This window comes from Scyliorhinus canicula, chromosome 15 (assembly GCF_902713615.1).
Source record: "Scyliorhinus canicula chromosome 15, sScyCan1.1, whole genome shotgun sequence".
Taxonomy (NCBI): Eukaryota; Metazoa; Chordata; class Chondrichthyes; order Carcharhiniformes; family Scyliorhinidae; genus Scyliorhinus; species Scyliorhinus canicula.
Window position 1 is genome coordinate 49,420,776 of NC_052160.1, and position 13,219 is coordinate 49,433,994.

The window sequence follows — 13,219 nt, forward strand, 5'->3', positions numbered from 1 at the left end:
AAGTAAACCTTACCCCACAAATAATATCCCTAAATAGTTCTGGCTCCTGCTTATCCTCCAACCTCGGAACAGGAGGTTGCACCTCTTCCACTGGAACAATGGTTTTCTTTCCCACTTTAATAAACCCCACTGGCTGATCTTGTTTTACCGAGTCTGTCTTCCCAGTGCTTTTCTTAGGCCACCAACACGATGACTTCACCTGTCCAACTTTTTAAAAATTTGTTCATGGGATGTGAGCATCTCTGGCTGGGCCAGCATTTACTGCACATCCCTAATTGCCCTCCAACTGGGTGGCTTGCAAGGCGATTTCAGAGGGTGGTTAAGAGTCAACCACATGGGGCAGCATGGTGGTCCAGTGGTTAGCAGTGCTGCCTACGGTGCTGAGGACCCGAGTTTGAATCCTGGTCCTGGGTCACTGTCCGTGTGGAGTTTGCACGTTCTCCCCTTGTCTGCACGGGTTTCACCCCCACAACCCAAAGATGTGTAGGGTAGGTGGATTGGCCACGCTAAATTGCCCCTTAATTGGAAAAAATAATTGGATACTTTAAATTTATAAAACAAAAAAAAAATCAACCCCATTGTTCCCAGGTTCGATTCCCGGCTGGGTCACTGTCTGTGTGGAGTCTGCACGTCCTCCCCGTGTGTGCGTGGGTTTCCTCCGGGTGCTCCGGTTTCCTCCCACAGTCCAAAGATGTGCGGGTTAGGTGGATTGGCCATGCTAAATTGCCCGTAGTGTAAGGTTAATGGGGGGATTGTTGGGTTATGGGTATACGGGTTACGTGGGTTTAAGTAGGGTGATCATTGTTCGGCACAACATCGAGGGCCGAAGGGCCTGTTCTGTGCTGTACTGTTCTATGTTCTATGTTCTATGTTGTGGATCTGGAGCCACATGTAGGCCAGACCAGGTAAGGACAAGAGATTCCCTTCCCTAAAACGCATTAGTGAACCAGATGGGTTTTTACGACAATGGATTCATGGTCAGCATTAGACCTTTAATTCCAGAGTCTTACTCAATTCAAATTTCACCATCTGCCATGGTGGGATTCACACCCAGGTCCCCAGAGCATTATCCTGGTCCTTTTGATTAATAGTCCAACAACAATACCACTGTGTTACTGCCGTCCCTGTTGCAATTACAATAAAACACTTAAGTTTTCTTATCTCTCTTCCACAATTAAAATCTGAAACAAACTCTCCTTAACATCGCAAACTAGACCTTGGCTACCTGTGAATTCCTTATTTTCCCAGTTTCTATCCTTCACAGATTGAAATTGATGTCAAAAACCAGACTTTGCAGTGGCAGCTAATTCAAAATCATCTGCCATTTCTGCTGCCAGTCTAGCAGTGTTAACTCTTTGCTCTTCCACAAGAGTTCTCACTAGTGCCAGAAGTGAACCTTTAAATTCTGCCAAAATAATAATTTCCCTAAGAGTGTCCTGCGTTCGGTCTATTTTTAATGCTCTTATCCACCTATCAAAATTATTTTGTTTAATTCTTTTGAATTCTAGATATGTCTGACCTGGTATTTTCCTTAGGTTTCTAAACTTCTATCTGTAGGCGTCTGCCGCTAGTTCACGCAATTTGTTTTTGCTCACCTCACCTCCTCTATTAGCTCCAGTGATGCAAACAGTTCACTAGCTCTACCTACCAATTCTGTTGAGAGCAACACACCCCGAATGGTCTTTGGCCAATTTAATTGTTTAACCACTTTCTCAAATGTGATTTTGTTAAAAAGCTTCTCATCAAACCTTGGCAGTGCTGAATATATTTAAACATATCCCTACTAAGCTTTTGATGATGATGTGTTTATCCTTCCTCAACTACTGCCTTTAACTCCGCCATTTTCCATTGATTTAGTTCCCAAACTTCAAATTGCTCTGCTATTGCTAATCTCTCTTTTTCCTTATCCTTTGCTTCCTTTGGTAATATTTCCATTTCTACATCAAGCTTCCTCCTTTCCAATTTGGAAAGCCCTCTCTCTTTCCTTTTGCGCTCCCTCGCTTTCATTTTCTTCTATTTCCTATTTCTTCAGTTCTATTTCGGATTCACCTGAGGAAGGAGCAGTGCTCCGCAAGCTAGTGTTTGAAACAAACATGTTGGACTTTAACCTGGTGTTGTAAGACTTCTTACTGTGCTCACCCCAGTCCAACGTCGGCATCTCCAGATCATCTTTAAATTCAATAATCCCAAGCCAAACAAGGATTTATACTTTAAAATTCCGGTGAGCCCCAATTTTATTACGATCCCAGACCAGACCCTAACAGTGGTTAGGATATGGACTGATAGGGCAGCATGGTGGCACAGTGGTTACCATTGCTGCCTACGGTTTTTGTCCAATGTGTTCAGGAGGGTTTCCTGACGCAGTATGTAGATAGGCCAACGAGAGGTGAGGCCGTATTGGATTTGGTACTGGGTAATGAACCAGGACAGGTGTCAGATTTGGAAGTAGGTGAGCACTTTGGTGACAGTGATCACAATTTGATTACGTTTGCTTTAGTGATGGAAAGGGACAGGTATATACCGCACGGCAAGAGTAATATCTGGGGGAAAGGCAATTACGATGCGATGAGGCAAGACTTAGGATGCACTGGCTGGAGAAGAAAACTGCAGGGGATGGGCACAATGGGCTACTGCATGTCCTTGATAAGTATGTACCTGTTAGGCAGGGAGGAAGTGGTCGAGTGAGGGAACCATGGTTTACTAAAGCAGTTGAAACACTTGTCAAGAGGAAGAAGGAGGCTTATGTAAAGATGAGACGTGATAGTTCAGCTAGGAAGGCTCTAAAGAGAGAGCTAAGAAGAGCCAGGAGACGACATGAGAAGTCTTTGGCAGGTAGGATCAAGGATAACCCTAAAGCTTTCTATAGATATGTCAGGAATAAAAGAATGACTAGGATAAGAGTAGAGCCAGTCAAGGACAGTAGTGGGAAGTTGTGCGTGGAGTCCGAGGAGATAGGAGAGGTGCTAAATTAATATTTTTCGTCAGTATTCTCACAGGAAAAAGACAATGTTGTCGAGGAGAATACTGAGATACAGGCTACTAGACTAGAAGGGCTTGAGGTTCATAAGGAGTAGGTGTTAGCGATTCTAGAAAGTGTGAAAATAGATAAGTCCCCTGGGCCGGATGGGATTTATCCTAAGATTCTTTGGGAAGCTAGGGAGGAGATTGCTAAGCCTTTGCCTTTGATCTTTAAGTCATCTTTGTCTACAGGAATAGTGCCAGAAGACTGGAGGATAGCAAATGTTGTCCCCTTGTTCAAGAAGGGGAGTAGAGATCTCCCTGGTAACTATAGACCAGTGAGCCTTACTTCTATTGTGGGAAAAGTCTTGGAAAGGCTTATAAGAGATAGGATGTATAATCATCTCGAAAGGAATAATTTGTTTAAGATAGTCAACATGGTTTTGTGAAGGGTAGGTCGTGCCTCACAAACCTTATTGAGTTCTTCGAGAAACTGACCAAACAGGTGGATGAGGGTAAAGCAGTTGATGTGGTGTATATGGATTTCAGTAAAGCGTTTGATAAGGTTCCCCACGGTAGGCTATTGCAGAAAATACAGAGGCATGGGATTTAGGGTGATTTAGCAGTTTGGATCAGAAATTGGCTAGTTGATAGAAGACAAAGGGTGGTGGTTGATGGGAAATGTTCAGACTGGTGTCCAGTTACTAGTGGTGTACCACAAGGATCTGTTTTGGGGCCGCTGCTGTTTGTCATTTTTATAAATGACCTGGAGGAGGACGTAGAAGGATGGGTGAGTAAATTTGCAGATGACACTAAAGTCGGTGGAGTTGTGGACAGTGCAGAAGGATGTTACAAGTTACAGAGGGACATAGATAAGTTGCAGAGCTGCGCTGACAGGTGGCAAATGGAGTTTAACGCAGAACAGTGTGAGGTGATTCATTTTGGAAGGAATAACAGGAAGACAGAGTACTGGGCTAATGGTAAGATTCTTGGTAGTGTGGACGAGCAGAGAAATCTCAGTGTCCATGTCCATAGATCCCTGAAAGTTGCCACCCAGGGTGAAAGGGTTGTTAAGAAGGCGTGCGATGTGTTAGCTTTTATTGGAAGAGGAATTGAGTTTCGGACCATGAGATCATGTTGCAGTTGTACAAAACTCTGGTGCGGCCGCATTTGGAGTATTGCATGCAGTTCTGGTCGCTGCATTATAGGAAGGATGTGGAAGCATTGGAAAGGGTACAGAGGAGATTTACAAGGATGTTGCCTGGTATTGAGGGAAGATCTTACGAGGAAAGGCTGAAGGACTTGAGGCTGTTTTCGTTAGAGAGAAGAAGGTTAAGAGGTGACTTAATTGAGGCATACAAGATGATCAAAGGATTAGATAGGGTGGACATTGAGAGCCTTTTTCCTCGGATGGTGATGTCCAGCACGAGGGGACATAGCTTTAAATTGAGGGGAGATAGATATAGGACAGATGTCAGAGGTAGATTCTTTACTCAGAGAGTAGTAAGGGCGTGGAATGCCCTGCCTGCAACAGTAGTGGACTCGCCAACACTAAATGCATTCAAATGGTCATTGGATAGGCATATGGACGATAAGGGAATAGTGTAGATGGGCTTTAGAGTGCTTTTACAGGTTGGCGCAACATCGAGGGCCGAACGACCTGTACTGCGCTGTAATGTTCAATGTTCTATGTTCTACGGCGCTGAGGACCCAGGTTCGAATCCCGGCCCTGGGTCACTGTCCATATAGAGTTTGCATATTCTCCCCGTGTCTGTGTGGGTTTCACCCCCACGACCCAAAGATGTGCAGATTAGGTGGATTGGCCACGCTAAATTGCTCCTTAATTGTAAAACAAATAATTGGGTACTCTAAATTAAAATAAAGGGTATGGACAGAAATATTTTATTTTAATTTTGTAAGACTGTGAGGAAAGGATATTTCACCCCAGGAGTGATTACACAAAGACATAAGGATATGAAAAAACTTTAATACTAACACAGTATTATAATCTTTAATATCACACCAGAGAGTAGCTTACAATTACCCCTTAAACAATACTACTCAATACAGTGAATACAATACCCTGAATTGCTATCTTTATTCCCACTTAAACAACAAGAAAATAGACAATCTCAGCTCTCGATCCACCCGAGATATCAATGGCAAAGATGAATACTTGCTTTACAAAGATTTCTTTGAGAAAGAGATCTCTTGACACTGCTTTACAGAATAGATCTGACTCCTGTCAGACCCATGCAGAAACTCGGGCTGAGTATTTTCAAAAGCTGTTTTCAACTGGCTTGTTTCAGCTCCACCTTGTCCTCAGATAGCCTCACTGTTTTAAATGCAGTTAATCTCTTTTAACGAACTTACAGTGAGAGCAGAACTGTTTCACTGTGCACACGTCCAGTCAGATCAGAACTGAAACTGAAAATGCTTTCTGAAAATGCCTGATGCCTCAATCCCACCCAGCAATGACAGCATGCCACCAAGTTGAAAACTAACTTACTCCCTAAAGAATCCCCTTCATCAAAACAAAAGTGCATTAGTCCAAGCTTTTACGATGGCTCATTACACCTCTGGTTTCCAAAATCTTTGTTGTCTTTCAACCTAAGAATCTTTCCAAACATGATTTCGGCAGTCAAACACACTCTAACCCAGTCTTTTAACCCTTACTGTACTAAATACTTATAATGCAATATATCTGAAATTCCTACATTCATCACAATTGTCTGGTCAACTGAGTCAAAAGCTGCAGACAATTCACCTGCTCCTCTTCAAAATAGTGATGTGGAATCTTTTGCTGCCCACTTGACATTGGGAGAGGGTATCCGCAGTTTAATGTCTCAACTGGAAAGGAAGTGTAATCCAGGCAAACCTCCCAAAGTAGTCAGATACTTCTTGTCCTCCACCATTAGCATGGCTGTGGTCACAATTTGAAGTTGTGGGGGGCCAGCTCTATGTCCGGGAGGTGATTCTTTTCCCAGAGAACAGTGGATCTGTCAAACAGGCTGTGGGTTCGTGCAGCGAACACTGATTTTCTGCATTCCTTCAAGCCAGAGCTGGACAGGTTTGTGGTTGGGGGTCATAATCTCGTTCAACAGGTAGATGCTTTACAACATTAATCAGTGTCACATCGGTCTCCTGAACTTGATTCCATTGCTTATGGAGATCGGGGGGGGGGGGGGGGGATTTACAGATTCCTCATTCCTCATGTGGCCTGGGACTTATCTGTGTTTCTTGCCTCTCCGGAGATCTCCAGGTTTCGGGCAGGGGAGGACGGGGAATGTTTATACTGCGGATGCACAGCATCTGAGAAATTGTGTGGGACAGGCCGGATGTTCAAAGGGTCTTTACCTGACTGTCACTGCTCACATGTGTATCCCGTGATGCATCCCCCTACATTGTTAAAGCTGTTAAGCGGCTCCCTGGAGCTTTGTATTTTTGTTGTATTTTTGTTGGATCGAGTGGAAATTCATTTTGTCAACACAGCCTCATTAGTCATCCAGAGAGGAGTTGTACCAGTAAACATCCAACTTGTGAATTGCTGTGCACAACAGTTTATGTAAAAACATGTACTTCATATTGATGCTGCTGACATTTGGCTCTTTCTGCACAGCTAAACAGTCGATCTTCCTGCAGAAGGAGGCTGCCTGGTTGGAGAGAAGGAACTCGCCTAATGAGTTCCTTGAGTTTTACCAGGAGATGGTAAATTAACATCTTTGTGCCGCGTGTTCAGAAACCTATTGAGACCGGTTTCAATGCTTTGCCGACGTAAGTAGATTTCAGCGGCTGCCCTTTGCATTAACCTGTTGTGTGAAAACAAAGACAAAGTTTTTTTAAGAGGGGGAAAGCAAAGCTTCCCCTGTAACCAAAGAGGGAACGCGATGTTGTTTTAATGTGTTTATCTATTAATGCCAGTCCAAGGGATGGGAATTATGTGTGAAGTAACGAGCAGCTGTGTTAAAAGCTAGGAATGGATGGTGGGATCTGTTGAGAGTCCAGAATGTATCCCACCCCCTCCTTCTTCTCTCCCCTGGTGATGAGTTCTTGATTGTGTGGGGCAGTCACCTTTCCCAGTTTGCTGTGTGTGGTATGATCCCATCGGAGACCACCCTCCAGTCATGGTCAGGACGTCAATCTGACCCTTTGAACGTGTGGGTCAATCGCTGATGATTTGTGAGCACCTCGGGATGAAGGCAGTGACAAGTCTATTGTATATTTCACAGGATGCAGTTTGATTCTGCCTCAAGCAGGCACCAGGCCCCAGCTCTCCAGAGGTAGGCTGCAGAAAAAAGATACCTTTGTGCTTGTTCTTCCGATTCAATTGAGTGTAGTCAGGGGCAGTCCGTCTCCGTGTTAGCTTTTGGTAATGAGCTATGCAGCACGGCTGGGGCAGCCTGCTCAGTCCCGTGGAGACAATCTTCACATTCAGCTACACCGGGGCTAATGGCTTTAACAGATACCTCCAGTCCATCTCAAGGAGAGGGAGGAGTGACTACTCAGTGCTCAAGACAAGATCAGCTAGAGCTTTGCACAGTTAATCCAAGATATCCAATGAGGAAAGGTCTAAAGAAGTTTGTTCCACTAGAGCTTCAAAATGCCGAGACCATATATTTCAAGGTTACCTGAAGGGGTAGCACCAAAACAGGCCATTCGCCCCAACAGCTCCATGCTGTTGTTTATCCTCTATACTGGCCTCCTCCACCCCTTTTCGTCCAACACAATAAACATATCCTTCTATTTCTTTCTCCGTCACCTAGTTATCTAGTTTCCTCTAAAATGTCTCTGTACTATTCACCTAAACCCCTCCATGTCTAACCACTGTCTGGATAAAAATGGAGGGAGTAAATGATCAGCATATCCATGAAGTGTGCAGTGAACAGATCTGATTGCTTGCAACAAAAAATGTCCTGTGAGGTCCCAGTGGGACTGGTGAAAGCGCTAAAAATCATTTGGCTGATTCTTTAACCTTGACAACCTACAATATAACTTTCAGAGTTCTTCAAGCTGCACACGCACGCACATGCACAAGGACAAATAAAATGCACACATACTCAGACACACGCACACACCAACATATTTACTATACATACACAGACTCACACAACTCGCTCATAAATCACGTGCATACATACTCAAATACACAGTGTGTGAGCGTGAGAGTGTGTGGGTGAGAGAGAAAGTGTGCGAGGGTGAGAGAGTGTGTGTTAGTGAGAGAGTGTGTGGGTGAGAGAGAGTGTGCTAGGGTGAGAGAGTGTGGGTGAGAGAGAGAGTGTGTGGGTGAGAGAGAGAGTGTGTGAGGGTGAGAGAGAGTGCGTTAGTGTGAGAGTGTGTGGGTGAGAGAGAGAGTGTGTGAGGGTGAGAGAGTGTGTTAGTGTGAGAGTGTGTGGGTGAGAGAGAGTGTGTGAGGGTGAGAGAGTGTGTTAGTGTGAGAGTGTGTGGGTAAGAGAGAGTGTGCGAGGGTGAGAGAGAGTGTGTTAGTGTGAGAGTGTGGGTGAGAGAGAGAGTGTGCAAGGGTGAAAGAGAGTGGGTGATAGAGTGTGTGGGTGAGAGAGAGAGTGTGCGAGGGTGAGAGAGTGTGGGTGATAGAGTGTGTGGGTGAGAGAGAGAGTGTGCGAGGGTGAGAGAGTGTGGGTGATAGAGTGTGTGGGTGAGAGAGAGAGTGTGTGGATGAGAGAGAGAGTGTGAAAGGGTGAGAGTGTGTTAGTGTGAGAGTGTGTGGGTGAGAGAGTGTGCGAGGGTGAGAGAGTGTGGGTGATAGAGTGTGTGGGTGAGAGAGAGAGTGTGCGAGGGTGAGAGAGTGTGGGTGATAGAGTGTGTGGGTGAGAGAGAGAGTGTGTGGATGAGAGAGAGAGTGTGTGAGGGTGAGAGAGAGTGTGTTAGTGTGAGAGTGTGTGGGTGAGAGAGAGAGTGTGCGAGGGTGAGAGAGTGTGTTAGTGTGAGAGTGTGCGAGGGTGAGAGAGTGTGCGAGGGTGAGAGAGTGTGGGTGAGAGAGAGTGTGTGTGAGGGTGAGAGAGAGTGTGTTAGTGTGAGAGTGTGTGGGTGAGAGAGAGTGTGCGAGGGTGAGAGAGTGTGTTAGTGTGAGAGTGTGCGAGGGTGAGAGAGTGTGCGAGGGTGAGAGAGTGTGGGTGAGAGAGAGTGTGTGTGAGGGTGAGAGAGAGTGTGTTAGTGTGAGAGTGTGTGGGTGAGAGAGAGAGTGTGCGAGGGTGAGAGAGTGTAGGTGATAGAGTGTGTGGGTGAGAGAGAGAGTGTGCGAGGGTGAGAGAGTGTGAGTGATAGAGTGTGTGGGCGAGAGAGAGAGTGTGCAAGGGTGAGAGTGTGTTAGTGTAAGAGTGTGTGGGTGAGAGAGTGTGCGAGGGTGAGAGAGTGTGGGTGATAGAGTGTGTGGGTGAGAGAGAGAGTGTGCGAGGGTGAGAGAGTGTGGGTGATAGAGTGTGTGGGTGAGAGAGAGAGTGTGCAAGGGTGAGAGTGTGTTAGTGTGGTAGTGTGTGGATGAGAGAGTGTGTGACGGTGAGAGAGTGTGGGTGATAGAGTGTGTGGGTGAGAGAGAGAGTGTGCAAGGGTGAGAGTGTGTTAGTGTGAGAGTGTGTGGATGAGAGAGTGTGTGACGGTGAGAGAGTGTGGGTGATAGAGTGTGTGGGTGAGAGAGAGAGTGTGCAAGGGTGAGAGTGTGTTAGTGTGAGAGTGTGTGTATGAGAGAGTGTGTGACGGTGAGAGAGTGTGTGTTAGTGTGAGAGTGCGTTTTGTTTTGTTTTTTAAAAATAAATTTCGAGCACCAATTATTTTTTTCCAATTAAGGGGCAATTTAATGTGGCCAATCCACCTATCCTGCACATCTTTGGGTTGTGGGGGTGAAACCCGGGGGATCACAATCAGCACCGTAGGCAGTAGTGCTAACCTTGCTGCCCCGTGTGAGAGAGCGTGTGTGGATGAGAGAGTGTGAGTGTTAGTGTGAGAGAGTGTGTGGGTGAGAGAGTGTGCACGTGTGAGAGGGAATGTCTGGGTGAGAGAGTGTGTGGGTGAGAGAGTGTGTGGGTGAGAGAGAGTGTGGGTGAGAAAGAGTGTGGATGAGAGAGAGTGTGCAAGTGTGGGAGAGACAGCGTGGAGTGTATGGGTGAAAGAGAGAGTGTGTGGGCGAGAGAGAGTGTGGGTGAGAGAGAGTGTGGGTGAGAGAGAGTGTGGGTGAGAAAGAGTGTGGATGAGAGAGAGTGTGCAAGTGTGGGAGAGACAGCGTGGAGTGTATGGGTGAAAGAGAGAGTGTGTGGGCGAGAGAGTGTGTGTGAGAGAGAGTGTGTGTGAGAGAGAGTGTGTGTGAGAGAGAGTGTGTGTGAGAGAGAGTGTGTGGGTGAGAGAGTGTGTGGGTGAGAGAGTGTGTGGGTGAGAGAGTGTGTGGGTGAGAGAGTGCGTGGGTGAGAGAGTGTGTGTGAGAGAGAGTGTGTGAGAGAGTGTGTGTGTGAGAGAGTGTGTGTGAGAGAGAGTGTGTGGGTGAGAGAGTGTGTGGGTGAGAGAGTGTGTGGGTGAGAGAGTGTGTGGGTGAGAGAGTGCATCGGGGTCGGCCACTGGCGGGTTCCACGCTGCCCAAGGGGCTGCCGCGCGGTCGGGGATGTACGCGCGGGCGTTTCAGGAGGCCACATCCAGGGAGCTAGCGAGGGCCCGTGCCTCCTTGAGGCCTAGAGTCTCTTTCTCCAGCAGCCGCTGATGGATTTGGGAAGACAGCATACCTGCAACGAATGCATCCCGGATTAAACGTTCTATGTGGTCGCTGGCAGAAACTTGCGGGCAGTCACAGTTCCTACCTAGTACGGTACCTAAGCGCATGATAGAATTCATCCAGCGATTCCCCCGGGATTTGTTGCCTTGTTGCTAGCGAATGTCGGGTGTAAATCTAATTTACTGGGCGAATGTAATGTCCTTTCAACAGGCCCATCGCGGCCTCGAAACCGTCCGCATCCTCGATGAGCATGTAGATCTCTGGGCTCACCCTCGAGTGAAGAACTTGCATCTTCTGGCCCTCCATGGGTGTAGTCGTGGCCGTCCTGAGGTACCTGTTGAAGCACGCCAGCCAGTGTTTGAAAGTTGCCGCTGAGTTTGCCGCGTGGGGGCTGAGTTGCAGACACTCCGGCTTGATTCGGAGCTCCATTCTTTAAAATCTAGTCGAATAAATTGATGCTCGATCAATAACTCTCGAAGCGAGATTGGATGACAATTGAAGGCTTTATTGGAGTAGATGTTTCCCCCAGCAGCGCAGGTACAGAATGCAGCAGCTGGGGAGACACAGGCTCTTATACTCCGTCTTACTGGGCAGAACCAGCAGGCAGGCTTCACCAATGATCTTACTGTCTCAGGTACCTCCCACACCAATGATCTTACAGCATCAACCTAGGTACCGTAATACCTAATACCGACTACCACACTCGCAAACAATCGCACTCACTCGCACTTGCAACCAATCACACAAACACTCACTCGTACTCGCAAACACACACAATCACTCATTCGCACTCACACACAATCACACAAACACTCACTTGCACACTCACTCGCACACAATCACACAAGCACACTCGCGAACAATCACACAAATGCTCACTCGCACACAAACATTCACTGCCACTTGCAACCAATCACACAAACACTCACTCGTACTCGCAAACACACACACAATCACTCATTCGCACTCGCACACAATCACACAAACACTCACTTGCTCACTCACTTGCACACAATCACACAAACACTCACTCATACTAGCAAACACACACACAATCACTCATTTGCACTTACAAACAATCACCCAAACACTCACTCACACGCTCGCTCATTCACAATCACACACTCACTCACACACAATCACACAAACACTCACTCGCACTCACAATCACACACAAATATTCACTCGCACTCGCAGACACTCACATAAACACTCACTCGCACAGTCACACAAATACTCGCAAACATCGCACAAAAACTCACTTGCACTCGCAATCACACAAACACTCACTCGCACACAATCACACACTCACTAGCACTCACACACAATCACACAAACTCTCACTCGCACACAATCACACAAACTCTTACTCACACTTGCAAACACTCACACACCCACTCGCACAGAATCACACAAACACTCACTCACTTGCAAATAACCACACAAACACTCACTTGCACTTGCAAACAATCATGCACACACAATGGCTACGTGGCTTGTGCCACGTGGCTACCAGGCAACCCCGGGGGGCCCCGCTGTTATTTTTGCGGGCAAGCCAAGCACCCCGGCAGCGCTGCCCGACCCGCTTCTCCACCTGCAAAGGGTGCGCAAAAAGGGCCATTTCGTGGCGGTATGCCAGGCCCGGGTGGTTGCCACCGTCTCCGGGGGTGAACCGGGGCTGGCACCACAACTCTCTCCATGGGCCACGTACGGGCAGCGGGCATCGCCATCTTTGTTTTCCTGAATCATGTGCGGGCCCCGGGTGCTGCCATCTTGTTCCCCAGGGACCACGTGCGACGCGTGGGCGCCGCCATCTTGGCTGGAGTCTCAGGACCCCGATTCGGATGACCACACACCGCCCGAGGAAAATCTTCAACTTTTACCACGACTCGCCTCGGTGACCCTGGACCAGTCTCGGCCCCGAACACTCTCAACCGTGACGACGACCGTGCTCATCAATGGACACAAAACATCCTTCCTGATCGACTCTGTGAGCACAGAGAGCTTCATACACCCCAACACGGTAAGGCGCTGTTCTCTTCCTATACACCCAGTTAACCAAAGAATCTCCCTGGCCTCCGGGTCTCACTCTGTAGAGATCAAGGGTTTCTGCGGAGCTAACCTCATGGTCCAGGGAAGGGAATTAAAAAATGTCCGACTCTATGTCCTTCTTCACCTCTGCGCTGCCATGCTACTAAGGTTAAACTTCCAATGCAACCTCCAGAGCTCAACCTTTAAATTCGGCGGCCCTATACCCCCCTCACTGTCTGCAGCCTCGCGACCCTCAAGGTCGACCCGCCTTCCCTTTTTGCGAACCCCACCCGAGATTGCAATCCTGTCGCCACCAGGAGCAGACGGTACAGTGCCCAGGACCGGACCTTCATTAGGTCAGAAAGAAGGTATTATCGAGGCTAGCAACAGCCCCTGGAGAGCTCAAGTAGTGGTTGTAAAAACCGGGTGAAAGCACAGGGTGGTCATCGATTATAGTCAGACCATCAACAGGTATACGCAGCTCGACGCGTACCCTCTCCCCCGCATATCTGATTT